At 47.0% G+C, this 13,201-nt stretch overlaps 1 long non-coding RNA gene across 1 annotated transcript; it reads right to left on the bottom strand.

The window, feature by feature from the left end:
• Positions 1–7,234: 7,234 nt before the first annotated feature.
• LOC125152197 (uncharacterized) lies at positions 7,235–8,971 on the bottom strand. Its single transcript, XR_007147077.1, has 2 exons — positions 8,710–8,971; positions 7,235–7,565 (listed from the first exon to the last, which is right to left on the bottom strand). It is a non-coding gene; the product is annotated as an uncharacterized LOC125152197 (long non-coding RNA).
• Positions 8,972–13,201: the final 4,230 nt, after the last annotated feature.

Raw genomic sequence — 13,201 nt, 5'->3', positions numbered from 1 at the left:
GTCCTCCGGCGCGGCCATGAACTTTCCTTGTTATCTCTCTCCTGTTCCTCCAGGCCTGGGTGGGATCACTGCCAATCCTCGGATGCTGTGCTGTGGTCGGTCAGGCCACTGTTTTCTGAGCATTGCTCACTGGGATTCCTGTCCCGTGGATTCTCTGTCCTCCTGGATCAAACTACCAGGGACTGGCCCATTGGCGTATATTCGCTCACACTGAATATCTCGACATTAAAGATCCTTCCTGCACCAGACAGTGCATATTCATTGAAGAAAACACCATCAAACCCAAGAAGAACTGAATTTGCCAAGTTGTCAGATGGCTGACTTGGCTACAAGGGACCATGGCGCTATCCAATCCAGGGACGGTGCACATGCAGACACTGCTGTTTTCCTGCCCAATATCCAGTTTCCACTTTTCTACTTAACAGAATCCTAATTTTTCTGAGGGGTAAAAGTGGATCCAGTCAAAATGCTTATTTTTCCAAACTCCCACTCAGCTGGGTGTCACCATGCCACACGATCTTGGTCAATGAGACACAAACAGACGGCTGCTAGGAATTTCTGAGAAATGTTTTGCTTTCCAAATACACGTATATTCCTTCTCCATTTCCCCTTTCTTTGTTTTCCTCTTGCTTAAAAGTGGGGGTGGGGGGGAGGCTGCCATCTTGCAATGTGCTATGGGGATAAGAATAACAATCACGGCACTTTCAGTGAAACATTCCCAGCCACCCACAGATGTGCCCAAGGCAGACATCACAAGTCAATCCCAGCATTCTCTCCCAATGAGGCTAGACATGCTGCCTCAGAATCTCATCCAGCCCTGAGCTGCCCTTTGTGTGAAATCCATTAGTCATATCTGATCTCACCCAAACTTTCCCTTGACCCATCATATTGCATAATAAGGATCCTCCAGAGAAGAAAAGAAAGCTTCTGAAATAATGAATTAGTGTCATGGCCAGAGCAGGAAGCCGGTTCCCTACCTCTTGATAGCCTGATACAGTGGGAGGAGTATGAGCTTGGGGGCTGGAAAGCCCACAGCTCTTGTGCTGACTGTACCTCTGTGTGCCAGTAGAAATGTCACCTCCCCTCCCTGAGTCTGAGGTTTCTTGACTGTGACGTCGAGATAACGCTGCAGACTTCACAGGATGGCTGTGAAGACCAAATCTGAGAACGGGGTACAGACCTTCAGGGACATTCATTCCATCCTTGCAAGTTTCTTCTCTTTCCCCTTCCCCTCCCCACTGTGGTACAATTCCACACAGAGAAGGTACCCCCAAATTAGGAAGCATAACTGAGAAAATGAGGGAAGAGATTGGAATGATTTTCTCAAAACGAATTCTGTTCACTCCCACCCTGCCACCCCCGTGTATGAATCTGTGGCTTTGCCAAAAGCTGGAACGAGCTAATTCCCTGCTCAGCTGGGCAGCAGGCTCCCTGCCTTGGGAGGTTCTAACGGCAAGCTGGAGTGTGAAAAGTTATTAGCAAAGACATAGCTCTGCCCCTTTGTTACTGCTTTTTTTCTGACAGCCCCGTCCTCCAGAGCGATTACAAAGGTAGTTAGCTGTAGACTTAAAAAAAAAAAAAAGTAGTTAAATCCTCATTTTCTGAAAGATTTTCAACTCCTGTGCAGTTTAAACTTAAAAGGTATCAAGTTAAAAGCTTTGTTGCTTTTTTGTGTATTTTGGGTTTTTGTGTTTGTTTGTTTTCATTTTCGTTTTGCAAAGAAAGATCATCTGCCATAATGTATTGGGAGCCAGGAGGATTCGGCTGCCTATGCCTATTGAGCCTTCCTCACTGTTCTCGTCCCCAGTGAGGACAATGACAGCAGCTACCACCTATGAAGCACTTGCTGTATGCCTGGTACTATGCTAAACACCTTATGTGTCTAGTTTCCTTTTTTTTCTTTTCTTTCTTAGCTATGAATTTATATTTTATTCCACTTGTGAATCAACAACTTGGAAGTCAACAATGTCTTCATTATTTTTTTAAAGTAGACTCTACTGTCCTTCACTTAAAACCCCTGCGATCTGCTGAGATATAGACTGCCCACTATACTGACAGTCTGCGAGCATTGGTCATGTCTGTAAGCCATGATGTATACTCCTTTACTTTTCCCATTGGTATAAAACAGATTCTTAAAAATATATGACAAAGCCTGGACACAACCTAGATGTCCACCATTAGGGAAATGGTGGAGTAAATTATGATGCATCTTTACGATGGCGTATGATGTATCTATAAAAAAGAATGAGAGGTGTGCCTGGGTAGCTCGGTCGGTTAAGCCTCTGACTTCGGCTCAGGTTATGATCTCACGGTTCGTGGGTTTGAGCCCCACATCAGGCTCTCTGCTGACAGCTCAGAGCCTGGAGCCTGTTTCGGATTCTGTGCCTTCCTCCCTCTCTGCCCCTCCCCTGCACACACACTCTCTCTCTCTCTCTCTCTCAAAAATAAATAGAAAGAAAAAATTAAGAAAAAATTTTTTAAAAGAATGAGAAATATTTCTGTGTATTACCCCACCAACAACCTCATTAGGTAGAAAGCATTGCTGTCCATTTTTCCAACTGACAAAAGAGGTTGAATAAGTAACTGAGCTGGGATTCGAATCTCGGCCCCCGTGATCCCACGGTGAGACGGGTTTTAGGATTCAATGTGATCATGTGGGTGTGTGCCTGGCACATAGTCGGGGCCCAGAAAACATTGGTTCCTTTTCAAGTCAAGTTTCAGGTAGTGTAGGCATGAATGCATGAAAGTGAAGCTTGCTGCTGTTCTGACTGACAGCTCCCCGTGAACCTTTGCTGGTTGTGCCTAGAGATAGGGAAAGGCCCTCGTAGGCCTGGGCCAGAAACTCCTAAAAGTTCCGCCCTTAGGCAAAACCGGCTCTGAGGCTCCTTGACAAATGCTAATGGAAGTTCTACAGGGCCTCAGCTTGGATTCAATTTCTACCCACAGGCATAGGCTCAAAGAACATCCATGCAAAGGAAGGAGAATGAGATGGGAACAAGAGATGTTATGTAGAAAATGCAGGATGGACAGAATCGGGGCCTGTGGGAGGGAGGGGGGAGAAGAGAAGGAGCCCAGGTGTCCCAAGCAGATCGCATCCCGGCTGCCCGTCAGACTCTGCACTTACTTGGTGACCTTGGGCAAGTTGCTTAACCTCTCGGTCCTCAGTTTCCACATCAGCAGATTTGAGGAATCATGATAATTCTGTCCTGGCCAGGTTTGATATTCACACAGAATGCACCGGAAGGGGCCTCTGGCCAGCACCCATTCTGAACGTTCAGTTGCATAACTGTCATATCGAGTTAGTATTTTTATTTTTACCCTGGATCCCAGAGTTGTCTGGGAGCAGAGCTCTTGGCTCAGTGCCTGGCATGTCGCGAGCGATAAATGTGACACCCCCATCTCTGCTGGCCCTTTCAGCAGTATTAGTCCCTGGTGTCCTTCTTGTTGATAGCCTTTCAACCACAGGTGACCGAATCCCACCTCGATAACGCTTGTTCATTGTGCCGGAAGATGTTCAGCCAGCCAACCAGTAGGATCCAGGGCCTCGTCAGGGACCTCACAATTAGTCTGTCTTCTGGAAGATAAGTTCTGCTGTGGTCCCAGGGGGGAAATTGGAAAACCAAGCCTGCAGGTTTCAATCTGAGAAGCATTAATGCCATAAAGTATTTCAATTCTAACCAAGGAGAGCGACAAAGCTGTGAGTACCCAGCAGATGTGGAGACGGGGAATTGCCGTCTCCCCAGGCTTGATTACAGAGAATTGGTTCCCGTTCAAGAGGCAGCTGGCTAGAAGGATGAGAGGCAGATTTACAACCTGGAAAGTGTGGTGGGGTGTCTGGGAGAGAGAGAAATTAGCATCATCAAACAGTAGTAAGAGCTGGTGTGGAGTGAGTTTCTACTACATGCCCGGAATGATCGCGGGCGCCTTGTCCAGGGGCAGTGGTAACAAGTCGCCAAGAGGACAACAATATGCACGTATTGACCTCTGCTTCATGCAGTCAGTGTGTAGGGGCTTTACAAATGCATTCTCCTGCTTGATTTTTGTACTGGCCGTGGGAAGCCAGCTTTCATCTTCCAGAGGAAGACCCTGGGGCCCAGGGAAGTGAACAGTGACTCTGCAGGGCTGGGGTTCGAACTCCAGTCTGCCAGTGGCAAAAGCTTGCTCTGAAAATAATTCGACAAATAAAAGCTTTTATCAAAACTGGATTGGTGGAGAAGGAAACAGTTAAGCTTAGGGATTGGACCTCTTGTTTTGCTCCCCGAAGCCCACCACAGAGCTGGGTGAGAGAAATAAGGACCCAGGTGGCTGGCCACGTATGGAATCTTTGCAAGAGTCCAAACCGATCAGTCATCCCATCCCATAAACTCCTCCCTACAGTCTCAAGACTTTCAGGGGCCTCGGTGGTCACCCCATCCAGCCTCATTATCTGACACATGAGGAAACTGAGGCCTGGAAGGGGAGAGTGACTTATCAAAGGGCCACAAAGGAAATTAGTGGCAGATGTAGGGCCAAAATGGCTTTCCGTCCCTGGGAAACACTCTTTCTACAGAACCGCCCTTCCCACCCACCTCTTAACCCACCAATTCTCAACCAACTCACAGAACAAAGAGATGACAACCTGATTTCTCCATTTTGAGAGTAGATCATCCCTTGTTCCTGACTCAAAGTTCTTTAACTAGGAAAGAGCTAGTAAATAAATTCTCGATGTCTTTCTGGATAGCTTAAGGTGGCGAATGAGTCCCCACAACTATATGCAAATATCCTTATCTGCAGTAAGGATCCATGAATAAAGGCCTTCAGGCTTCATAAAAGAAGAACCCATGTGGGACACATCTGTCCGTCATCTCTGGGTCCCCTGTGTCCACTATGGGGCCTGGGACAGTAAGATTCAGTACAAGTCGTTCAATAGAAGTGAACTTCAGATCAACAGACAATGCCAGCTCTTTATCTGTGCAGCTTGGGCTCCATTTCCATGCTTATTGGTGGTGGGTTCAGAGGAAAAGAAATTTTGGATCCAGAGGAAAAGAAGCAAAAGTAAATTCGTGATGTAATTACTCTAAGTATTTGGTATTGAAGCTCAGTGATTCTAGATCACTTCCATAATGAGAAGAAGTCTGCATGGTGTTTTAAATTAAATTGTTAGAGTCACTTTTTAAAAATGTTTATGTAACTTTTTACAAAAATGAATGCCTTTAGCTATGCTCTCACTGGTAAGAGAATCTATGCAGACGTTACACTGTTTGAGTTAATTAGGACTAAATCAATGAAGTCGCAGTCAACGGGTTAATTATCTCAAGATTGGTGAATAAAATCCACCGCCTATGGCAAATAAAGCTTACAGCCTCAAGTAAACTAACACCGTTTTCAGAACAAATATTTTAATAAATGTAGTGTCTTAAATATTAATAGTCTCAAGGTTACAAGTCAATTGGCCTTAGAACTTTTAAAACAAAGTTTTCAAGAAGACAGGAATAAATACTTTGCCCTTTTGTAGGCTTAGAAAGCACTTGATAATAACAGGATATAAACTGAGCAGATATTTAACTTAGTTTTTTAGAAACTGGTATGTAGGTATCCTCGACCCTTCTGGCATCTGTGTCTATACATGTGTAATTGATTTAAGCATGCCTTGTATTCTAAGGACTGTGTCAATAGAATCTTAAAGTTTCTAGGACTTCTTGCTCAAAAATCAAGTGTGGTCTCTGGTTTTGACTTTTATGTTAATCAAAGTTGATTCAAGTAGCATTGGGGATGTTTTCATTCTTGCATTTACTAGTTCATACACACACACACACACACACACACATATATGTGAAATGTATATACACATGTGTATATACACAAAATCTGCCAAACGACCCACACCCAAAAAGGTGAGCAGATTTTCTCTAAAATCAAAACGAATGTTCCAAGTGCTTTGAATTGAAACATGGATCCCACAACACACAAGAAGGAGACTTCTGAAAGCCGCGGAGAAATCACAGACAATGGCTTGATCCGAAGCTTGCTCGGCGTGAGGTGGGAGTGCCGTTAGAAGACCATGCCTTGCACAGGAAGACACCCCAGAAGAGACGGAGCTTTTGAATGGTCGCCTCAAATCCAAAGTCATAGGGCGGGGGCTCTGGATCCCACGCACTAATTTGCGCTCATGCTGCTTCTCAGAAGGACAGCTTTGCACGGACTGCTCCAGGGCAAATAGCGACGGGTGTGTTTTGTTTAATGATGGTTAACAATTGCAGGAAGCCATCTAGGCTTCCATGTGTCGTTGCCAACTCCATGTCTATATGTAATCAGAGTTCATAAGCGTCAGAATCAACTGGGAAATAAGGGAAGACGGTGTACTGGGGAGGCAGGGACATTTGTCTTGACACCCAGGAATGAGCCAGTAACAGCTCAGATCTTTTGCTCTTTTCACCAGGGATCAAACTGGAATCATGGGCCTTAACTCTCAACATACGATCTCATGCTAATAATCCTTATTTTTCTTCAGATTTGGCTGAGAACTACCCCCTCCCTCAAGGTCAAAGCTAAGCCACAGTGGAATACACTTGCACATTTCAGAGCAAAGTGCTTCACTGACCATGCAGGACACGCTTAGGGGGCCACCAGCAATGAGCTCAACCCTGAGCTCTATACCCTGGCGGAGGGATATAGGGTGGAGGTTAGAAGTTGAGCAGAGGGCATTTCTTTGAAGTGTGTTGTCCTTGTGTTTTGCAGAGACATTAGCTAGTGCCATTGCCTTTAAGGAACCTCTCCTGAAGGGCCCTGTCAAGAGGTGGCCTGCGGGAGCAAGGGGGCACTCCCAAGTGACTTCTGGGGAAAACGTCATGGCGGGGTGCCCACTGGAGATCTCACGGGGAGCGCATCGCCCACGCCAAAGAGCCATACAACGCAGTGAAACCCATGGGAGGGGCCCCCAGAGGCCCCCCAAAATGTGACTCGAGAAAAGTCCTCTTTTTTTGAATAGCCTCTGACCCCATCTTACTCCAAAACCAAATCATGACAGCATCTGTCAAGTAGAAACCTCTATGCCCCCAATCTGTTTTCCAAAAGCTCATTCTCTTTCTGGAAGGATCAGGAATCATCAGGGGAGGAGGAAAAAGAAAAGAACCCAACCACACTAGCATTACCCACTCCAGGCTTCCAGGGAGACTGGAAAGACCCTTGAAGTTCCAAGTTTTAAGAATTACGAGAGACTGGACATTTTATCGCTGAAATCAGACCATTTAAGGACTAGCAGTGACCAAAGGGGTTTTAATTTCCTGAAAGTGACAAGAAATGGAGGGACCTGCCTGAGATACCATCTGTGGGTGGGGAGACAGGGTTGATAGACTGGATTTGTCAGACAGTCCTGAGAGAGAGAAAAAAATGGAAGTTGTTTTACAATTGTACACTATCAAGTTCCATTCTGTCAACATCGTGGTTATTTTCGTCTGTTGTTCTTTCTCCTCCGGGGAGCAGGTAGGGTGAGGGGTGAGGGGTGCTAACCCTGGTGCAGGTCGAGAATTGTTTGATGAGCAGGCTGTTTTATACGTGTAGGGCCAGAAGCTGCCAAGGCTGATGACCTGTGAGCAGAAGAGAGAAGGCAAAGATCAGAAAAATAGAGGGGAAAGAGAAGAGAGCCAGGCCGTGATGGAAACAAAGGGCTTGGTTCCGCCGTGTGCACCGCTGAGATGCCCAAGATGCAGACTGCTCCACGACAGAACATTCTGGAATGAGGGATGCCAACTAGCAAAGGCCTGAGAATGGGGGAGCGGAGCAGTCCTCCGGAGGGATGTGCTGCAGGAGAAATCACCCAGCACTGAAAGGTCATCAGAAGGGTTGCCCGGAAGAGGATGGGGAGAAGGGGCCCAACTTGTATCAGTTAGAAACCGCCGAGATTGTGCCACAGGAACAATCAACCAGCACGACTCGGTGGCTTGAGAGGTTTCCTGCACAGGCTGGCCAGGGCTGTGCTCTGCACCATCCTCACCCTGGGACCCGGCGTGAAGGGGCAGCAACTACTGGAACATGATCCGTGGCTGCGGCAGAGGGAAAAGAACATGTAGTGTGTTGTACATGGGCTCACCTCTACTCCTGTGGCTTTGGCCAAAGCCGATGACCCGGGAGCACCTTTTCAGAAAGACAGGAAAGAGTAACCGGAAACTAGTGAGCAATGAGGCAGTATGTCTCCAGTGCCTGGGGAGAAGAGGGAGGCCCTGCTGACATGGAACCAGAGGCTGAACCACTGGGCTGACGAAGGTGGACTGAACTACCTACCAGGGCCGGGGAGGGAGCAAGCATACCACGGGCTGCTCGCCAAGCCAACAGCCGTTGCACCAGGTGTGATGCCAACCCCCCAGAAGGAGGATGAGGGGCAGGATCTGTGATCCCTGACCTCCTGGGAGTCAAAGTCAAGGCCACGTGTACCCTGACGGCTCCTCACGATGAGCTGAAACCGGGGTCAGCGTGCTCGAGGGGAAAGAGCCCTGGACTTGGAGTCGGAACGTCTGAGTCTGGTTCTAACCTGATTGTGTAACCTCGGTCGAGTTTATTCCTCCCCTTCACTTTCTCTGTCTCGTTCAGGTCTTATCATTGCAAAGGACTAACTTCATTAAAACAGAGAATGTCCCAAAGTAGAGGGACAGAAAAATATCGGATGGATGCCAAGGCCCCACGGGGACTGGAAATCACGGACCGAGATTCCTGTCCATTGCTACCGTCACTCACCCTGCTTCTCTACTTGTCTGCAGCCGCCTTCTTTCCTCTCTGAGAGGGCCTCCCTGCTTCATTTCCATCCATGCCTGCTCCCCTGCTCCAGACGGGGCCCCCACAGGCCTCCTCCTCTCAAACACAGCTTGACGTGCAGTGCCTGCAGCTAACTTGTCCCCAGGACGGAGAACGTGACTGGCCTGGACTGAGCCAGGCATCCACGGCTGGTCCAGTCAGCTGTGCCCGGGGTAGGGGTCGGGCATGTGTCCGTTTGGTAAGGACTATGTGAGCGGACTGTCTGTCAGTGGATGCAAACCAGTGGGCATTGTGACTTCATGGAGCAGCTGCAAAGTGACAGTCACCTGATTGTCACATCCTTGCGCTCAGTGGTACTTCCGTATGGTGTCCCTTGAACCCAAAACATCAGGTGAAGCAAACGCATTGTAAAAGCGATTTCTGTATGCTGCGTCAGCCGGAAAGTTCTGCCACAGAGTACAAGACCAGCCCGCTAACCACATGTTTTAGGAGGAACCTCCTCTTGTTCAGGCTGCTACATGTATTGTACTTCAGAGGTTTGTTGCAAAGTCAGGCGCGGGGGGCAGACCCACTCTTAAATTTGGGGGACTCAAGCACGAAAGCAAATGGAGGCCGGTGGACCTTAAGTTTAAATATTCAAGGGGCAAAAATCAAGTCCTTCCCCAAATAAATAAAATATGTTCTGTCCTCTTGCCTTGAAGAATATATCTTTATAAATTTCTAACATACCTATCTTTCTAGATACAGGTATATCTATATCTATATCTATATATAAAGCTACATGTGTGTATAAAATGTATACATTTAGAGTTTTACACGTGAAAATATATAATGTTTATATATAAAGTCTTGCCACACATATATATGCATCTATGTGTTGTGTATGTGTGTGTGTGTGTGTGTATATATATATATATATACACACACACACACATATATATAATTTTATACACATATCTTGCTTTATATATACATACAATCTGGCTGTGGTTTGTATATGACTGAAGGCAAAATATCAAAGATGACTACATTCAATTTTTATTGCTCACGTGTGGCTGTTATGTTGGTGATACAGTGAGATTCAGAGGAGTAATAAAATAAAAACATGCATTACTTATAAATATCATACATTTATTACATAAAATTTATTTTTCTTGCTTTCATTTCAGCAAAGGCACTAATTGCCTTCTAATAGTCAATATATTCACCTAAGACGTGTTTTATTGGCAGTCATAGCAAATCAGATGACTTCTGAGTATTTGTAATTCTTACTCTCTTATTATCATTATTAATTCCAGTTTGGACAGATTGCTCTGCTGAGACAGTAGCAACTAGAATTGTCGATAAACACATTAATGAAAATAATTCTTAGTTTCAGAAGAAGACCATGAATTTTACCTATTGTGTTCAGACACTGCAAAGGGGCTATATGAGATAGGTCATTGTCTCAAAAGATATTATTAAATATGTAAGTGTCATCAAAAATTACTGTCTGTGATGGTTAATTGTATATGTCAACTTGATGGCCCGAGAGCTGGTACACGTGATTTCTGGGTGTGACTGTGTGGGTGTTCTGGAAGAGATTAGCATTTGGATCAGTCAACTGAGTAAAGAAAGAGGCTGTCGCTGATGCAGGTGGACATTGTCCAACCTGTTGACGGGTTGAATCGAACAAAAAGCCAGAGGGAGGGTGAATTTTCTCCCTTTGCTTGATCTAGGGCGTCCGTCTTCTCCTGCCTTGGACACCACCACTGGTTTTCCTCTTCTGCTTGTAGACAGCAGACTCTGGGACCTCTTGGCCTCCATAGTTGCATGAGCCAAACCCTATTATAAATCTCCTCTTCTATAAACCCCTAATATCTTATGGGTTCTGTTCCAAACCCCAATACACTATCACTTATGTTATGATTGTCACTGACTCCTGTTTATAGAGACACACACATACACACTATCCACACACATTTCAGAATAAAGTTATTTCTTAGTGCGACACGATCTTCAGCCACCTCTCTTACGTTTGTGATTTTGCAAACACCGCACCAAGTCATGAGTTCTGCCAGAACGACACATGACAACAAAAGAAACAATAGCTTGGACCTTCTCTTTAAGCAGGAATCAATTGTTGCCCTACCATCTGAGAAGAGGGATTTGAAAAGTTCATGGCTTTCCCTTTTTGCTAACCCCGAGGCTTCTGCAGTTCATACCCTCCACGGTCTCTATCCGCATGGCCACACAGCAGTGCACGCCTGCCTCGAATTCCAACACAGCTTCCTTTGGTTCGGAGGCCACGGGGCGAGAGATGGGCAGGAGTGTGTCCGGGGACCAGACACTGTCAATCACAAAACAGATGCTTAGGGTTCCAGGTAGTTCTATGTAGGTGCTGATCAGTGGATCTGGAGGGCAGACTACAGAGGAGCATTTCACCACATTTATTTTTGAGCTGTGTGTTGTATGTGCGGCCTTCTAGAAACGTGGGGTAAGGAGCCTAAGAACTTTATTTGTTGGGGGACCAGAGAAAACCTATGTGGGTTTAAACAGAAAGGAGCTCCCCTCCCCCATCAAGCTCCTATATGCCCCACAGTGATCAAGACCACAGGGTACAAACTGCAGGGGGAGAATGGGAGAGAAAGAACAGGAGGCTGATGCTAGCCAGGGAGTGAGGCTAGCTGCTGCCACTCCAGCTGGAGGACACAAGAGGGACATGAGAAGGTCCTGAGGAGGAAAGTGTCTTCACTTTGTCCACTGTTAGCACTAGGATAATGTGCGGCCCCAGGAAATGAATCCATCAGACTCTGATTCCTGGTTCTCCTTGGGCCCAGGAAGGACAGGGACAGGAGGATCCAGGGTCACTGAGAGAATCACACAGCAGCTCCCTGAGCACTGACCCTCCTGGAGCCCAGCCCAAGAGTCTGCAGCGTGTGTCTTCAGGACTAGTGGGGCCTCTCAGAGGCTTCTGATGAACAGAAGCCGGGTTTTAGAGAAGAATTGTACCTTTCAATGGATGTCACTGGGAGACTGAATGCTGTAGTCAGTCACTCAGCGCCCTTTGTTGAGTGATGACATCTACCAGATCGGTGCTAGGTTTGGATGATCTTGAAAGGAAAATTCGTCTCAGCTCTTGGAGTTTGTGGGAGAATGGGGGTGGAGGGGGGCAGCCATTAATGAAGAAATGTTGCTTGATGTGATGTGCACCTAAGTGTGCCAGAATGAAAATGCACAGTGGGAAGGTGTTGGGCCTCACCTTCCGGGGGCGCCTGGGTGGCTCGGTCGGTTGAGCTCTGATTCTTGGTTTCAGCCCAGGTCATGCTCCCAGGGTTGTGGGATCGAGCTCAGCGTCGGGCTCCCTGCTGAGTGTGGAGCCTACTTGAGATTCTCTCTCTCTCTCTCTCTCTCTCTCTCTCTCTCTCCTCCTCCTCCTCTATTCCTGGTCTGCTCACATGCCCTGTCTCTCCCTTTCCAAAAAAAAAAGAAAAAAAAAGGGTGCGGGGTGGGGAATGCCTGGGTGGCTCAGTCAGTTAAGTGTTTGACTTGGGCTCAGGTCGTAATCTTGCGGTTCGTGAGTTGAAGCCCCGCATCAGGCTCTGTGCTGACAGCTCAGAGCCTAGAGTCTGCTTCAGACTCTGTGCCTTTCTCTCTGCCCCTCCCCTGCTTGCGCTGTCTCTCTCTCAAAAATAAACGTTTAAAAAAATAAAAATAAAAGGAACAAAGGAAGAAAGAAAGAGAGATAGAAAGAAGAAAGAAAGAAAGAAAGAAAGAAAGAAAGAAGGAAGGAAGAAGGAAGGAAAGAGAAAGAAAGAAAGAAAGAAAGAGAAAGAAAGAAACATCTGCTCTGATCTTACTTAGCACGTGGTGAACGCTCAGTCCAGCCAATGGGTGACTCTGCTTTCTATTCCCCTTTTAATTGAACAACCACACCCCAGCAATCTGCCTGGGGCAATCTGAACACACTTGACCAATGAACATGACGTACCCTTCTAACAGACCCATGGGACGAGTGGCACAGCCCTTCACTAGGCCATAGCACCTGACCAGGGGCCATCGGCAGCTCTCCAGGCACTCCCAGTTAGTGAGTGCTGACCCCGTCCAGTGCTGTTGGCACAGCCAACCTTAGCCCTCAGACAGCTGCTGGCAGATACAGCAGTGGGACTTCAGGAACCAGTCCTTCAGATGACGAGTCCTTTCTGTAGGATTGTCTAATAAATGCCCCTTGTCACTAGGAAGTGGTTGTGCTGGTGGCTTTAAGGTTAAGAGCTTGGGGATGAGTCCCCACACATAGACTGGGGCGGGGAGGGATCTATGTCAGACCAGAGCTCAAACTCCCCTTTTGCCAGCCGTAGCCAAAACATGCCCTCCCCTGTCCTGCCGTGCATGTGAACTTCCTGCACAAGAGCTGGGGTTTACTTTCTAGCACATGCACCCAGGAGAGGTTTCTGGGCACCCCCTCCCCGCCCCGGCTGGGAAGGGCACCCCCTCG

This window comes from Prionailurus viverrinus, chromosome E1 (assembly GCF_022837055.1).
Source record: "Prionailurus viverrinus isolate Anna chromosome E1, UM_Priviv_1.0, whole genome shotgun sequence".
Classification (NCBI taxonomy): Eukaryota; Metazoa; Chordata; class Mammalia; order Carnivora; family Felidae; genus Prionailurus; species Prionailurus viverrinus.
This window is presented reverse-complemented; position numbering and strand designations above follow the sequence as displayed.